Source organism: Uloborus diversus, chromosome 2 (assembly GCF_026930045.1).
Source record: "Uloborus diversus isolate 005 chromosome 2, Udiv.v.3.1, whole genome shotgun sequence".
Lineage (NCBI taxonomy): Eukaryota > Metazoa > Arthropoda > Arachnida > Araneae > Uloboridae > Uloborus > Uloborus diversus.
Window position 1 is genome coordinate 25,232,591 of NC_072732.1, and position 18,816 is coordinate 25,251,406.

Here is an 18,816-nt window from a genome sequence, read left to right on the forward strand (position 1 = left end):
AGCACCCCCAGAGGTATCGTTTCACTTGGAGGACATTGAGACCACGAGCATATTTAACGTCGCCCAGTCCCCTTTAATGACGACGGTGGGTCTTCGACCATCGAGGTTCGAACTCAGGACCCTCCGGCCCCGAATCCGGCACTCTACCGATCGGGCTACCACGGCCCATGTCAGCATTTGAAAGAGGTAGTGCGATTGGCCTGGGTGGTCGAATCAAAGAATCGCTCCGCATTTGGGTCAGAGAGTGATGCCGCTATTCGGCGATGTTTGCATGAATTGGTTAAACCATGGTATCGAACACAGCGTCAAGAAGGCAACGGTCGTCCTAGACAGACGGATAACCGTGAAGACTGAGCCGTGGTCAGAGTAGCTCTTACTGCCCCGGAATCGTCTCTATCAGTGAGGCTCACTTGCCAGATTTTTGAAACAGAAAAATACTACACCTCCTCTGAAAAAATACTACAAAATTCTACATTTGGCGCCATCTACATTACATTTTATAAAACTACAATATTACCAAATACATATATGTATATGAATCTTAACACTGATAGATATATATATTTGTTTGTTTCATTTTTCTTGTTCCACTTCATTTTACCTGTTTTACCGCTTTTTTTCTTCAAATTGGCAACATTTCTGCTTTGTTTTTAAAATTTTGAACTTTGTTATTTGTTTTGTCTCTCTTTTTTTTTTTTTTTCAAAATAATAAAAATCACATATAAACCATTTTTTAGCGAAATACTACAAAAAATACTACGCTCCTAATTTGTGGTGAAAAATACTACCTTAGTATCAAAAATACTACGTCTGGCAACCCTGCAGTGAGCTCTCTCAGTAGTGAGCACAAGGGCAACCGATAGGCGCCTGAGAAAACGAGGACTAAGCTCAAGACGCCCTTCACGTCGACTTCCTTTAACCCCTGCACATCAACAAACTCGTTTGCAGTGGTGCCGCGTTCGTTCAACGTGGCATTTGACCAACTGGAGCAGGATTATTTTCAGTGATGAGTCCCACTTTTAACTGAGTCCCGATGACCAGAGAATGCGTATCTGGAGGCGCCTAGGAGAGCGATGGGATCCCCACCTTACTATCGCCCGCCACACTGTCCGACAGCAAAGAATCATGATCTGGGGTGCCATTTCTTTTGACAGCCAGACACCTACATTTGTGATCAGTGGCACTATTACTCTTCATTCTTCACTTCAGGGTACCCCGTACCTACCACTTTTTGTATCCTAACTATTTGGTTTGGACCCTGAAGACAGCTCTGATTTTTTTTAACCCTGGACCAGCACCCCCAGATGTATCGTTTCACTCGGAAGACTTTGTGACCACGACTATATTCAACGCCCCCCAGTCACCATTAATGAAGACGGTGGATATTCGACCGGCTAGGATCCAACCTGGGACCTTCCGGTCACAAGTCTGATGCCTTACCGATCAGGCCACCACGACCTAGTGGCACTATTAAAGTCTGCCGGTACGTAGACAAAATCATCCGACCCGCGGTTCGGCCATTTTTATCAGAACATTCAAAGCACGCATATCAACAAGATAATGCCCGACCGCATACGGTAAGAGTCTCAACTGATTGCCTACGATCTGTCCGAACTCTTCCATGTCCAGCTAGATCACTTGATCTGTGGTGTCCAATCGAACATGTTTGGACTGTAATGTCCAGGAGACTTCAGCCATCTCCGAATGTGGCTCATTTAACAAGGCAATTGAAGAGAGTGTGGCAAGAAATCCCACAAAAGGAGATTGGTGAATGCCACATTGCATATAGGTTTGAGTAAGAACCAGAGGGTCCAACACCTTGCTGAATTTTTTGTTGCTTGTAGCCATAGCTCATTTATAAAACATGCAATTTGTTTGAAATTTTGATCGTCCCTTTCGTTGCGCGTGAATATTACACCTACCAAATTTCATGTCGTTTCGATGATTCCTTCTTGATGGGTCGTTTGAGCAGATTTGATATGTCATGGGTAATCTCCGGGACCACTGCATTAATTTGAAAAATTTCTTTTATTTGATAGCTACATAGTTGCAGGGTGACGTATAGGGGCTTTCTGGGTCCCCTAGGAAGGTACCATTTTTTCACGTCGTTTTCACGCTACCAAATTTCATGTCGTTTCTATGACTCCTTCTTGGTGCATCGTTCGAACAGATTTGATACGTCATGGGTAATCTCCGGGACCACTTTATCTATTTGAAAATTTTCTGTTTTATTTGAAAGCTACGTAGTTGCAGGTTGACGTACAGGGTCTTTCTGGGTCCCCTAGGAGGATACCATTGACTGCCAAACGGCGCACAAGTTCAGGGATGCAAAAAGAAAACTCGATGGTGCGTAAAAAAATGCGCACTGGCCCACTGGCCGATGTGCCGACGAACCAGTTTATCCCTGCGTGAGACAACAGAAAAAAGCCTCGTAGAGACAGGGCACAAAACTGATAAGTGAAAATCAGTATTTTAAAAATTGGACAGTATTATTCAATATTTACAGAATTTATTCAGTAGAGTCAGTTTTTTTTTTCTTTTGCTAATTTATCAAATAGTTTATTTAAAGAAAAAATTTGTTCCTTTATTTTTTCATTTTCTCATTAACTTTAAAAAATACTAAAAAGCAATAAATTGCTAATATAGCAACCCGATTCGCCAACTTGCTAGTCTGTTTTACTTGATAAAAAATCCTTTGCTATTCTTTTACTGTACACTGGTGTGCAAAAATTAAGGACGAAGTCGAAAAATTAGCATATCAGCTGAACGAAGAGGCAGAGCGGACAGAAAGACCAATCATGAGATTAAGTAAGGTGATGTACGGTAGCACATGCGCAGATATGCAGGCAGACGTAATGGGGTAGTGTCTGAGTAGTAGAAAGCATGTTGTCGGTGCAAGATCAGTATTTCTGGCAAAGAGATTGCACGCCGTATAGCACTTAAAATCACACCGAGTTGCTGCCTCAGCGAGAAATGGCGAATAATCAATCTGTTAGACGACATCTGGATGCTTTTACCCGGGGTCGAATCATTGGGAAGTTGGAGGAAGTCCGCAGTGTGACAAGTGTGGCTGCAGAGTTCGGAATTGCTTACAGCATTGTTTCACGACTTTGGAGACAATTTCAAACTACAGGAACAGCTATCCGGGGGTTCAGTAGTGGTCGTCCACGAGGAACCACACCCGCAGATGACCAGTATATTGTCTTACAGGCCAGAAGAAACAGGCGGCAGTCAGCGGGAGAAATCGCTAGACACACGACACAGGCGACTGGACGACCGATATCGCGTTAAACCGTAGCCAGAAGACTGCACGGTGGTGGTCTGTTTGCACGACGCCCTATACGGTGTGTACCTCTAACGCCTGCCCATCGGAGAAGGCGTTCGTTGTGGTGCCGGGAACACCGGAATTGGAGAGACAATGAATGGGGACGAGCACTCTTTACAGATGAGAGCAGATTCAGTCTGAGTAGCGATTCTCATCGCATACTCATCTGGAGAGAGCGGGGAAGCCGCAATCATCCCTCGAACATCATTGAAAGGGACAGGTATGGAGGTCGCGGTGTTCTCGCTTGGGGAGGCATCATGCTTGGTAGTCGTACAGACCTTCACATCATCGACGCAGGTTCAGTCAACGGGACCCATTATTGTAACGAGATTCTTCTTCCATATGTGCGTCTTTTTAGAGGCGCTATGGGTCCGCAGTTTCTTTTCATGGACGACAATGCACCATGTCATCGCACAGTAGCTGCCGAACAGCTCTTAGAGAGAGGATATTGAACGTATGGATTGGCCGGCACGATCTCCGGATCTCAATCCCATCGAGCATGTATGGGATTTTCTTGGCAGACGCTTGGCAGCTCGTACCTTACCACCAATAACGATTCGGGAGCTTCGATTGGCGCTGCAAGACGAATAGGCAGCAATGTCTCAACAACTCATTGACACCCTCATTCTCAGCATGGGCAGACGCTGTGCTACTGCCTAGCAGTTGGGGGAGATCATATCCCCTACTAAAGATCGGATGTTTCTTGCTGGACACCCATCACAGGGATGTTTCGACCTTCAGTCGCATTGCGCTCCATGCTACTTTTTCAATAAAGCTTCTTTTTATCCCTCTGATTTCTCTTTTAATAAGTGTTGCTTACATTACACATGTCCTTACGTATTGGCGATCTTACGGTATTAAATGTGTTGATTTGGAAAGCTTTTGCACAAAGTTACATTGAAAAAACCGTCTCGTCCTTAATTTTTGCACACCAGTGTATTTGGATCTGTAAAGTTCAAGTTAGTATAATCAAGTGTGTCCATTCTCCAAGAGCGATGGTGCCCCTCCTCCCAAAGCTACAGCACCCTCCCCCCGAAATAAAATAATACGCCAATCCCCCCCCCCCCTCCTTTCCATTTCAAGCAGAAGTATTATTTCATGTAAATTTAAAATGCATTAAATCAGGCCTGTCCACCCCACAAGAATGGTAGCTCACCTTCCAAAACGAAATAATGTACTTGAAGATTACCCCCCCCCCTCTGATGGTACATTTGATTAAATGGTCAGAAAAATTATGCAGAACTGTTTTTTTTTTCCCTTTTACTATATTGCTTTTTTGCAGTACTTAAAAGCAAAATTTTTAGTCTGCGTCATAACATGCATGCCTCAAATATGTCATCAGATTGAGATAAAATCTTCATCAGAACTGGAGTTTTCAAACGATTTCTCCTAAGCTTGTAACAAAACGTCTTCGTTATCAAGATCTTTTTTTGGAATCTAGCTCCTCAACAAAATCGTTATTGTTGCAGCTATTTCTAACACAGTTTGCGCATATAGTTGAACGCTTCAGTCCATTTTCAGGCTTATCAAACATTCATTTTTCCAATGAACCCCTCAGAGCAAGCACAAATATGAGACGAAGAAAGTCTTCCAGAGCGGGGAAGGATTGGCTGCTGTAATAGGACGCAGATATTTCTGTGGAGCTTTCTCCTTCTTTGTACCCATCAAAAATGACACGAGCTTTCCCATACTTACAAGTGACATATACACTGCATCGCTGGCATATTTCTTCGAAGATTGCAGGTCATTACCAAAAAAAAAAAAACATGATAGAGAAGGTATCTTCGATTTATAACATATATGACACCAGCTGTTTGTTTTGTGATGGTGGCGTGGATGGATCTTTTGCTACAGATAATAACACTATAAACCGCACAGGTTTTCTTTCCTTCTGAAACCAGATTCACCGAATACTGATGGAGGATCAGCGCACAACTCGTACTAGAAGTTTTTAACAATTTGTTGTTCCATCTTTTTTACTGTTCATACCATTCGGTGTAAAAGATGGTTTGGGCTTACACATCTCTACAGATAGCAACTACTCTCGTAACAGAAGCTATGGGCATAATTGCATACCTCCTTTACAAAGAAATGCCACTAAATTTTGTGGCCTTCCATATCCTTTTATGTTACTACTCTAAGGTTAAAGGCCTCATCACATTTCACCTAATTATCAGTGACCGACCAGTATCAGCGAGCAACACCACTACCATCATGAGTTACCCGTAGAGAGGAAAGAGCAGTATTTAGCATTCTACTGTTGTATTGCTCATGGCTCTCATCAAGACTTCTTCTATCGTTGAATCGCTACAGGTTCTGGGCCACCTAAAACTGTCACCGCGTTGGATCGTTGGGTAGTTGATGTGACACCTTTATCAAAAAAATTTTATTGCATAATGTACTCAAAAGTTTCAGATAGTGTTACAAGTATATGTTCGCATGTTTAGCATAATCCACATAACCGGCTGCATAAAAGAGAGGCGGCTAGGTGTTTGCAAACGAGAACTCCCACCGACTTTGCCCGTCTCACTGTTGGCAATTTCGGTTCATCCCCCTTATGGTGATGGCAAAAGATTATAGAAAAGTTGAAGTAAATAAATTAAGAAGAAGGAAGTAAACTTCAGTCTTTGGACTTTTTTTTAATGCTGCACAGGGATTTTGTTTTAGATATCACTCCAGCGCTCTAAACAGTTTAATAATTCCAGTAACAACTAAATTGATTACTGAGCTCGCTTAGATCTCTTAGAATTATCCTTCTGACATTACTATACTACTGTGATAGGCAAGGCCGTATCCAGAGGTGGGCCTAACGGCCCCCCCCCCCCCCCGAAACCCGAAATGTTTTGTACCGTAAAACAGAAGAAGGGTTTTTTTTCTTTTTTTTTTAATTCCTATTGTCAAAAAAGGAAAATAACAATTTTTTTTTTAATTCTTAATTTTGCTACTATTCAAAATTTATAATATTTTGAAGAAATACAGAAAAAGCAGTTCTAGTTCTCATTAGCTGCAAGGCACACTTGAAATTTAGACTTTTAATTAGGACTTCCTGCTCTCTTTCCCAATTCAATTCAGGGCAGTCCAGGGTCAAGGCAGGCCCTTTGTCAGTTCGGTAGACTTTCCAGTCTACCAAACTGACTTCTGTGCACTTCCTCCTCCAGAGGTGTGCACAGAAATTTTGGGGCTGTCACAAATGCTTTTCTTTTTTTGGGCCCCCTCCATATTGTTTACCCATATTTTGAACCCTAGGTTTAAAAATATTGGGCCCCATTTAAGCTCGGGCCCTTTCCTTTGACAGGTGTCCCCTCTGTGCACGACCCTGCCCTCCTCCCCCTAAAACATTTATAAAACTTACACTGTACTGATTTCGAGTCGGGGATTCCCCAAAGGCTGGGCCCCTAGTTTCCGATTAAGCGAGCATCTTGTTACCAAGATGTGCCAATTTCAGCTCCTTGATACATCCTGAGTAAAAAATGCAAAAGTCACGATTCTCGCGTTTTTGTAGCATGATTTTCAAGATCATTTTTGTGACTGATATGTTTCTTGTCTTGCATTTATTTAATGCCGAATTCAGTATCATGGAAGTTCTTTTGCTATTGCTTGTTTTTTTTTTTTTTTTTTCTTTCTTCTTACTTCTACTGCATACTGTTAATACCTTAAGCATGAGAAAAAATAACACTTACTCTAATCAGTTTCATTTTCTGCACTACTTGTGATTGAAAAAAAAAGTTTGTTTCGAGAAATATTTCGTTGCATTTATTTTTAATTGAAAACCGGTGTGTCTCACAAAGTTATAATCATTTTGTAAGACTGTGCAATCAACTTCTGAAAAGTGTAAATAAAGAGCTTCAAATAATTTCAACTGTTCGAGAGTCTTTGAAAATTATTTAAGTTTTTGAAATTCCTTGAAAAGTATCTTATCAAGATTTGTATCTTATCAAGAAAATAAAGTATGAATTGTCCAAATGGCCAGAATATTACTCTTCCGTTCTTATTTTCTGAATGTCTACACCATTTCTTTTAAACTGTTTTGTACAATTTTCATACTGTAGGGCATTTAATGAAAAAAAAATTGGGGTAGGGGGAGTGATCAAAACAAACTTCACTAAAAGCCGATATGAGCAGATGGCGTTGTGCTTTTCTTTTCTTCTCTCGTTTTTCCTCTCTGTCCATTAAGTTCCATGATTTGACGAGCAAGCAATTTTTATTTTGTTTGATCTTGATTTGCAAAAGAATGTATAACTTTTAAAAGACTTTGCTTGCCTATTTTTTTTTATTTCTTTTTTTTTTTTTTTTCATATTTTTGTAGTCTCAATTACCTAATATAAGGCCTCAAAATACAGATTTTTTTTTCAAAAATTTCTCGGGGGAAAAACCCCCGGACCCCCTGAAATTATGGACGTTCTACATCCGACTGAAAGAGACACTCTCGTGTTATCCTTACCACTACAAGGTGAATAAGAAAAATAATAAGAAATTAAAATAACAACAGTCCAAACAGTGGAATCATTAAAAATCCAGACAAAAAGTCTTCTATGTTAACATTTTTGTGCATTTGGTGTGTCTATATATACTATGTGTGTGTGTGTGTGTGTGTGTGTGTGTGTGTGTGTGTGTGTGTGTGTGTGTTAGGGCAATGTGCTAATCGGACCCCGGACCCCTCCCGAAAAAAATTTCTGGATACGGCCTTGGTGATAGGAACAGGGGACCCTCGGGTGTGATGTGATGACATTACTATATCATTGTGAGGTATTTTGTACTTCGGAAAAGTTTAAAATCAGTGTCATTTTTCCATGAACTTCACTGCAATCATTGATTTTAGAATGAAAATTCATGGTTCCCCCCCCCCCCCCAAAGTGATGGCGCACCCCTGAAGTGTGACGGAGTACCCATCCAGAATAAAAGCCCTCAAAAAAGATAGAAATACCCCTTGAAAAAAATGAAAAAAACTCCTTACAAACTCCAATGACGCAATCTGCGCCATGGACCCCCTCCCCCCAGCCTGTGCACCCCAGTTAATTAGCATTTTTTTTTCTGTGAGAGTTTATTATTTAACTATGATAGAGTGTGATTTCTGCGACTTTTGAGTAATTTGTTTAATATAAATTATTTTTATTTAAAAAGAGGATTATTTCGCCCCCCCCCCCCCCCATTCCCCTAAAACCCGACGCACAAAGTGCTGGAACTTTTTACCCCTTCTTGCTGGAAGGGTAAGATGTATTTTGCAACAGGTTTCAATTTTTTTTTTCTTTTGTATGTTTGAGTTTGGCCATTTTTTGGCCTAATTTTACTATACTAGATGAATAACTGAGCAGGCGGTGGATTTAATATACTTCTGCCTTAGCCCTGGCTTAGGGCGGTACCTTACTGCAAAACTATATGCATTGTTAAATATAAAGAAAAAATAGCAAAACGTAATATTTAGCAGTAAAATGTATAAAAAAGTATTAAATAAAAACAAAAAACCCGACTGCGTAAAAACCAAAAAAAAACTAAAAAGAAAAATGTATAAGCCCAGTAGTTTAGAATGTATTAAGTACTACTGAATAACTACACCGTTGATATAGTTTCATAACCGTACACAGATAAGACAAATCATAAATTCAAAAGCAGAATAGAGGGATCAACAGTCGAGGCCCATTCCTTTCTGATTCGAAGAACCCCGTAAAATTTGAGTAGGCCCCCAACTGTTGATCCTTCTATTCTGCTTTTGAATTTATGATTTGTCTCAACGGTGTAGTTATTCAGTAGTACTTAATACATTCTAAACTACTGGGCTTATACATTTTTCTTTTTATTTTTATTTATTTATTTATTTATTTATTTATTTATTTTATTTATTTTTTTTTTGGTTTTTACGCAGTCGGGTTTTTTGTTTTTATTTTAAAAAATTTTATTTTACACTTTTTAGTTAATTTTCATTGACTTATTGTGATTATAAGACGGTACATTTACAACCTTGTCATTTCATTGGGATAGTTTGTTTCTATCGCGAGGTTTATTAAGTAACTTGCGGTGGTCTAAACTACTGATAATTAGTCCCTCCAGGGATCTAACTCGACTTAAAGCTACATGTGCTTGACCTTCGGCAAAAATGCGCGAACTTAAGTCAACCACAGCACAGCTATAAAAACAGCCTGTATAATTCATGATGACGCGAAATCGGAAATGTCGTCAGTCAAATCTTTCTCGCAAAACTAAAAAAGCCTCTCAAGAAAGTACACGTCGCAAAACTCAGTCCCTTGAATTAAGGCAAAAACAAATGCAACATGTTAGAGATGAGAATCGAATTAGTAGACTTTCTTTCTTTTGGTGCTTATTGCACGGGTTTATTTTGATGAAGACTACAATCTGAGTGTCTTGCCTTCGTTACGCATAATATATTTTTTATTACAGTACAGAATACATATAAAGAACACATGACACGCAGTGGCGTAGCCAGGATTCTGATTCGGGGGGGGGGGGCAGGTGATTTTATCAATGTACTACCAAATTAACTATTTTTCGTTAAATCGCGAATTACGTTATTAAAAACAGATTTCATCATGCTTTATGTGCATTATAAATTATTACTAATAATTCATTAAAAATCAATAAAAATTAATTGCACCCATATTTGTGGTGCTGGATATTTTTGATGATAAATAACATCAAGATTAATGCACCAGTAATATGCTAAAAAATGTAAATGCTTTTAATTTGTAATCAAAATAATGAAATGTATTTACCATAATGTTAATTAGCTATTTAAAAGTACATAAAAATTATCTTGTATTAAAAATTTAGTCGTCTTTTATTTTTTAAAAATTCTTCCGCTATTTCTTCATCTGAAATTTTGAGTTCTCTGTGTATTGACATCAGGACAAGTCCATTTAGACGTTCTTCGCCAGTAGTGCTCCTTAGATAGGTTTTTACTCTTTTAAGGGTCGAAAATGTCCTTTCTACTGCTGCCGTAGAGACGGGAAGAGTGGGCAGTATTAAAAGAAGAATATGGACGTTTGGGAAAACTGTTTTCTCACAGTGTGCTAGTGCCTCCACCAGGGCTGTGAAGTCGGAGTCGGACTGATTTTGGGGTAAAGGAGTCGGAGTCGGAGTCGTTAGAAAACATGCCGACTCCGACTCCAGGCTTCTTTTTATCTTTCCTTTTCACCGACTCTCCTTGCATTTTTTAAAAACTGACTACCAATTGGTTCGATTACATGTATAAAAAGATACCAATGAGAAAATAACTGCCATTATGGCAATCAGCTAGCTTGAATGCTTATCGCTGTAGCCGTACCCTAGTTTGCTTGCTTTTTAACTTTACTAATAGCAACTGTCAGCAAACGGTTTTATTGCCTAACATTTTCAAGTAATCACTTTCAAATAAAAATAGAAATATAGTGTTTTGTTCGATCTCAGTTATAAAATAGTAAAAGAAACGTAACAAATTAGTAAGTCGAGGCCCGTAGCTAAGGTTGAAACGTTTGAGGGTGATCGGCAAATTCAAAGAAGTTCTGGCGCGAAAGCACGAATCCAAAAGATTCGATGAAATAATCTAATGTTTTTATCTTTATTAAGACTATTTCTATAAGCTTGGTTCTCACTAAAAAGTATGGAACAAAATAAGTGTAAATGATTTCTTGATTACACCAGTCAATAATTGCAGTTAATCTTAAAATCTTCATATTAAGGTTAATTCTAAAGCAGCCAATAAAATTTAAATTAAAAATTTAGTGAACAAGAAATATAGGTATAGTAAAAGCTATTAGTGCAAATTTGTATGCCGCCGCATTTTGTGTAAAATTAGCTCCTGACGTATATGTGCCCTATTTTCAACAAAATTCAATTTATGAAATACTAGCAGTACCCGCACAGCGATGCCCGTGCTAAAAATTTAATGGTAGTCCGTTGAATAAAAAAAAATTGACGCCCCCTCCCCGTCTGATGTGAAATGATCGTTTTTCTTTGTATAAAATGCGTACACACCTTTTCAAAAAAAAAAAAAACTATTTAAGTTTCTTTGTAATTAAAAACTTTTTGTCAAATCATTAAATTAGATTTACAGTTGCTTTAAAACTCTATTTAGCGAGTGAAGCGGTTTTTACTGCAATTTAAAATATTTCGCCAAAAAAACAAAAAACAAAAAAAAAGACATCAAATAATATGTTTCAAATGTAAAAATAAAATGGTTGACAACCTGAATCAAAATGACATATTTCGAAACTGATTTAAAAACGCTTGTAACATTTTTCCTTTGAAGATAGAAGCTAATTTTTTCGACCATGGGTCGAGATATTTCTGGAGTAAAAAATATCGCTTTTTTCAATGGTGTCAAAAAGAAAACTGTGGGACAATTCCTTCACTTTTTATTGATAGATTTAATGAAGAAATTAGTGCCTAAATTTCAGCTAAGCCTAAAAAAGTTCGAGCTAAAAACACAAATTGCTCCCGTTATAATGAAGTTAGAGCATAGAAACAAATTGCTTAGAACGCGGAAAATTCTACCCTTTTCAATGATATATAATATTAATATGTGCAAGTAATTTTTCACCCCCTTTAATAGCCAATAATAAGCAATTTACGTGAAATTTGGGCCTACATTGGTATAAAAAAAAAGAACTATTTATCTGTTTTTTTCGAATTATAGCCTATGTTACTCAGTAAGAAAGTACCTTTCATACAGTGAAAGAATTTTTCAAATTGGTGCAGTGGTTCCGGAGATTACCTCGAACATATAAACACACAAAAAACCGTCCTTTCTCTTTATACACTGTAAAAAATCTCGGAAAACTCTCTGAATATACAAAAAAGTTTTCCGTAATACACAGATTCGTACGCCCTCCGCAGTTTTCTGCTATAATCAAAAACTTTTCCCGTTTAGCAAGAAAGTAAGAGTTGACGCATGCGCAGCTCACACGGAAATTTTATAGTTCAGCAGCAAATCTAAACTGAAACTTTCGAAAGCACGCAATGAAAACAAGTGCTGACTCATGATGCGAAGTAACACTCATCAAGGGGATTAGTAGAAGTTTAGTTCCTCGCATGAATTCACTGAAGATAATTTTAAAGTCTTATATTTTCTTGCTTATGTATCGTCATGAGATTGAATTTGAAGCTATGTCACTTATTTTTAAGTACGAAGTGCAAATTCTCGACGCATGCTCGCGGAAGGAATACAAACTGAAATTAAAAACCAAATAACTGCCGAGAGGACGCCATCTAAATTCATTGCGTCGCATAACTTGTGTAGGTAATTTACTTTTTTCTTGGATACTTTTCTTCTTTCTATACCAAATGGGTAATTTTTGTTGGCAGAATTTTATTCTGTCATAAAAATCACCTTTTTGGTGACCAAAGCCTGCAAAATACCACCACCGACGAATAGGTAAGTCGCTTTGCAACTCTATTACTTTAAAGAGATTTAGTTCATATAAATCTCGTTAAAAAAAAACTATTTTCTTCAGTATAATTTTTTCGTTGTGAACTATTGCAATTTGAAAATATTTTACATTACATAGAACACATATTTAAAGTGCAAGTGTGTCTAGTTTTATTCTGTAAAATTTATGAATTGAAGATTATAAAAAAATTTAAATAAGTGTTATTGTGTACTTTGTTTTTATGTGTCAATCTCAGTTAATATTTGGCTGAACATTTATGTATCAAGCATTATGAATTAAATGTTATAATATGCAAATTGTCAGGTTTAATAGTTCGTCTTTAAGGTTGCATGTTTTCATTCTCTTGTAAACAGTGTAGCTAGATTGTATGAAGTAAAAAAAAAAAAAACTATCTCTTGTAATTAGGAACATAGTGCTTCAGTATTATCTAAATGACGATATCTCTTTAAATATTTGCATTAGCGAAACGCTTTAAATTAGTTAAATGTGTATTAATTTATTTAACAAATAGATACATATATGTATTTAAAAGTGTCTTCATTTTTTTTCGTTTTACGAGCCTCAATTTTACCAAAAGCAAAAAAAAAAAAGACTTAATAAAATAATTTTGTATTTTTACACCATATTAAAGTATTTGACTTATAATTTATATGATACTTTGATTTATAATGTATATGATACTTTGATTTATAATGTATATGATGTTGCTTTTTCAAGGGGGGGTGGGCGCTTCATAGCATTTTATGGGTGCACCATCACTCTTATGGTGGGGGGGGGGTATTCTCGTATATGAAATGGAATAATCATGTAATAGAGTTCAATGTTTTAATAAATAAAATATATAATGCATTTTGCGCACACTGTAAAAATAAAATCAGTAATCTATTTTGAATAAGTATTTATATTTGTGATGAGCTGGAAAAGGGCAAGAACTGAAGAATCAACCCGAATGGTTCCAGCAGGGGGACTTGGTGTCATATTTAAATTCATCAATTTCTCTGTTGGTACTTTTCGGTACACTTTGTTCGTCAGAGAAATTGACTTGAGGTGAACGAATTTAGGAACGCGAAGGGTAGGTAAGTCCTGTCAAATTTTATCCGAAGATAAAAGCTATCAAGTTTGATACAAGATATGTTTTTAAGTTCTGCATTAAAAATACAATATGTTGATAGTTTTGTCTTGAAAATATTGAGAGAAAAACTGAAGTTTAAGATTGTTTAACAAACAATCCCCACTTTTCAGAAGGTACCCCCACTCCAATTCCCCGACGATTTTGTGATTAGGAATGAAACTACTAGATTATTTCATAATTTTTCAAAAATTTATAACTGTGCATATGTTATGCTGTTAACCATGCTATTTGTCATTAGAAATTCCAAAAAAAAAAAACCACGAATGATTCTAAAATTGCTTGTATTATTGCTCTTAGATATGAAAGAATTGAAATTGATATGGTATGCAATACTATAATAAAGAATTATATTTTAGAAAAAATCACGGAAAAAGGATTCCGAAATTCTCGGAAACGTTTTTGAAAATTGTTTGGAGAATTCCGAAATACTCGGAAACGTTTTCGAAACTTTCATGAACCACAGCTGCACAGAATACTCAGAAACATTTCTGGAAATTACGGAAAGAGGATTCCGAAATACTCAGAAACGTTTCTGAAAATTACAGAAAGAGGATTCTGAAATACTCAGACATGTTTCTGGACATTACAGAAAGAGGATTCCGAAATACTCAGAAACGTTTCTGAAAATTACAGAAAGAGGATTCCGAAATACTCAGACACGTTTCTGGACATTACAGAAAGAGGATTCCGAAATACTCAGAAACGTTTCTGAAAATTACAGAAAGAGGATTCCGAAATACTCAGACACGTTTCTGGACATTACAGAAAGAGGATTCCGAAATACTCAGAAACGTTTCTGAAAATTACAGAAAGAGGATTCCGAAATACTCAGACACGTTTCTGGACATTACAGAAAGAGGATTCCGAAATACTCAGAAACGTTTTTGAAACTTTCATGAACCACAGCTGCACGATATACTCAGAAACGTTTCCGGATTTTTTTTACAGTGTAATATTAGTAAAGATAATTTAAAATATAGTCGCGAAAATTTTCAGAATTAAAATATTTATATTTTTTATAAACTCTGAAATTAATTTTGAGTGTCATCTATCAGATGGGTGTAACCCGGGGCAAACCACCCCCTCTCAAGAACTTGGATTTAGAAAAAAAGCTTTTTTCCTCTCAAGTTACAGCTTTCAAAAATTTAAAGTACACGATTTGATCAATATCTATCTGTTAAACATTAAAGGGGGGAAAAATTACAGATAATCCTTTTCAAATTTTTTAAAAGGGATTTTTAAGTCATCTCACTTTTTAACTCGTAACTATTGGAAAATTTGATTTTTAAATTGAATTTCCAACGTTGTATGCGTCTTGGGTTTACAATAAAAAACAAAATTCGAAATTTTCATAAAAAGGAATTAATATTTCCATCTCTGTTTAGAGGTTTTCCCCCTTTGCCTGAAAGGAGAGAGGGAGTTGAAAAAATACAATTTAAAAAAATTAAAAAAAATTCGGAGTCGGAGTCGGGCGTTTCAAAATCCAGGAGTCGGGGTCGGAGTCGGCCATTTTCCTTCCGACTCCGCAGCCCTGGCCTCCACGGCATATTATATATATATATATATATATATATATATATATATATATATATATATATATATATATATATACATTGTGTGTGTGTGTGTGTTCCATAAAATTGTTTAAAATCATTTTTCATGATTAGTATGTACCCTTGATCAATTGAAACAAGATTCGGATCAAAATTAAATAGTTTAGTTTACTAAGGAAATATCGAGAAGGTTTCATTCAGAAGTTCAATTTTTTTTTTTTTAATTATATATATATATATATATATATATATATATATATATATATATATATATATATATATATATATATATTCTTAGAATCCCGTAAGAGATCTAAAGAAAATTTTAGATTTGATATCTGAATTGAAATCTAAAGAAACTAATCTTTTTAATTACCTCATTAGTTAGAAGAGAGCTGATGAAGAAGGAAGCTACGTAAAATAATATTTGTTTAAAAACTAAAATAAACAGAACAGGAGCTATTATGTACCATTAATTACTTCACTGTTAGTGTAGAATTGGTAAAATATATTTCGAAGAATTTTTATGATGCTTAAGAAAAATATTTAGACGTATTTAAATAAAATTTAGGGAAAAGAAACTCACATTAAACTGAATTATAAATATTGTGTAATACGTTAATGAATTCTTTTGTTCGTCACTATATTGTTTTGTCTGAAGTTTTCTCACTCCACTTCCCCAGTAAAACAAATAACTGTTTGGTCAAATGTGCAGCTCTATTCATTTTTATTTGAATTGTCGTATGGTTTGTAAAAAAAAAAAATTATATTTGTTTTTAAATCTGAAAGGTAATTCAATTATTGAATAGTAAAGCTAACTAGAATTATTAGCTAAACCTAATTTTCATTTTTGGTACGTTAAACTATTGTATGGCTTCACATCTGCCAGAAAATAAATTTTGTGTCAATCAACCAATTTTTTTTACTTATTCTTTTTTTTTTATTTATATAAATTTCGAATAATGCTGTATCGGCAGTAGCAAAATTCGTTACTTGTTAAAACGATACTTAAAAAAAAAAAGTCATTTCGTCGACTATTTGCAAATAAGGAGTACAAAAATTGGGAACTTAGAGGGACAAAACCAAACTCTCATTCTTAAGAATGAAATATCATAAAATAATTAAATTCAAAATAAATAAATAAAAAGCTTAATAATTATAAACAGTCGTTTTTTTTAAATTAAAGAATCTCTTTCCTTATCCTCAAGCATAAGTACAAAACGTTTTATTCGTGACAATCTTGATGGGATATGCACTTTTCAATGTAAAAGTAGCTAAAACAATAAATCTCCTCTCGAAATTTAACATATGATTTTTTCTTGAAACCAAATCCCCCCTACCCCCTTCTCTTTTAAGAATAACAGCAATGAAATATGAAATAAAAAGTTAGCAGTTCATAAAATATTGCAGGATAATTTACCTCATTTATTTGTAGAATCCATCAAAAATTTCTCTTTGTGCAGTCTTCCTTCTGAACTGAAAGAGAACTTTAATGTACAGCGGAATCAAAAAATAAAACTTGTGTTTGGGTAGAGAACTGAAAACGGACTGATTCTTATCCCACTGCATCCAAATAAATTTCTAACTTCCGTTATTGTAAAAAGATTAAACTAATGTTTTCTGAAAAACACTCCACTGGATACTTTTTGTAGATGCTTCAGGACAAAAAGACCGAGCACCGAGCCAAAAAGGAACAATTTGGAAGTTGTATTAGGCATCAATCTTCAAGGGAAAGTGTCAATGGATTTCTGTGACAAGTTGTTGTCGATTTGGGTAATTTGCGCTTTCATACGAGCCGAAAGCACTTCCGTGGCAGGGGCAGGGTCCGTATTGTGGTCTGGTGATTAGTGTAATCTGTTTAGTATTGTCCAGCTTGAGGACAGTGCGGGTGGCGCAGACTATCTATCTGACAGATAACTGGGCAGTAAAACTGGGCCATTATCAATTTAGACGCCGTCATTCCTGGAGCATACATTGCATAAAGGCAATTGCGTTGTTTACAATAGAAGACTGAAGAATCCGCTTTAGGGACCTTCTACACTCGACTGGTAGTACGCCAGACCAGACCGGTTAAGAATCCCCATCATTAGACACCGGGGGGGGGGGGGGGTCAACGAGTCATCCGACAAGATTCAGTACGGATAGCTCAGGGGACTTGAAGCGGTGATATCAAAGGCGTAACACTTAAAATTTTGCCCCATCCTAGCCTTGGTTTCTCGGAGATTCGGGAGAGAGGACTTTAGGTGGGAATAATTGTCTCCTCTCTCCTTGACTTACAGAAACATACTGTACTTTGTTCGTGTTTGGTATTAGTTTTTTTTTTTTTGCATCCTCCCCCCCCCCCCCCGTCTACACCACTGCTGTCATACAACCAATTTTTTTTAAACCAACTTTTTCGCCACGAAAAAGTTGGTTAAAAAATCATTTTTACATGAAATATTACTATGTCGATAACGAAAATTTCGGGGGGGGGGCCCGGTGGGCCCCCCCTGGCTACGCCACTGCATGACAGAATTTACATCAAAAAGAGGGGAAAGTACATCCGGAGCGAGGGTGTCTTGACCCACCGCCTCAAGTGGGAGAAGCAATCGCTTAGACCACTCGGTCAATGAGACCCCAATTAGTAGACAAAAAATTTCAGGCAGCGAAAACTACCTGCATTTGTCGCACGCAGGTAGCGTGCGACACAGTGTGCAACACCCAACGTGCTCCGGTCCCAAACTGACAAAATATGGCAACTGGTTGTTGATATCGATCCTCGCTGGTCGAAGACCCACCGTCGTCATTAAAGGGGACTGGGCGACGTTAAATATGCTCGTGGTCTCAATGTCCTCCAAGTGAAACGATACCTCTGGGGGTGCTAGCACCAGGTAGCTATTAGCTCCTGGACTAGTTCTAAATTCTCATTAACTGTTCGATCCGGTGATGGTGCTGCCATCTATCGGTATATAAAATAATGGAGGCAAGGCACTTAGTATGCAGTCCTCGACATAAATACAGTTGTAGTCAGTTGTGACTCTGAATAGGAATAGGAATAGGTTGTTGATATGGTGAATTTTGATTCTATTCTATTCTATTCAAGAGTCACAACTGACTACAACTGTATTTATGTCGAGGACTGCATACAAAGTGCCTTGCCTCCATTATTTTATGTACCGATAGATGGCAGCACCATCACCGGATCGAACAGTTAATGAGAATTTAGAACTAGTCCAAGAGCTAATAGCTACCTGGTACTAGCACCCCCAGAGGTATCGTTTCACTTGGAGGACATTGAGACCACGAGCATATTTAACGTCGCCCAGTCCCCTTTAATGACGACGGTGGGTCTTCGACCAGCGGGGATCGAACCCGAGCCCCTCCGGCCCCGAGTCCAATGCCCTACCGATCAGGCTACCACGGCCCTAAATTTTGATTACTGTCATG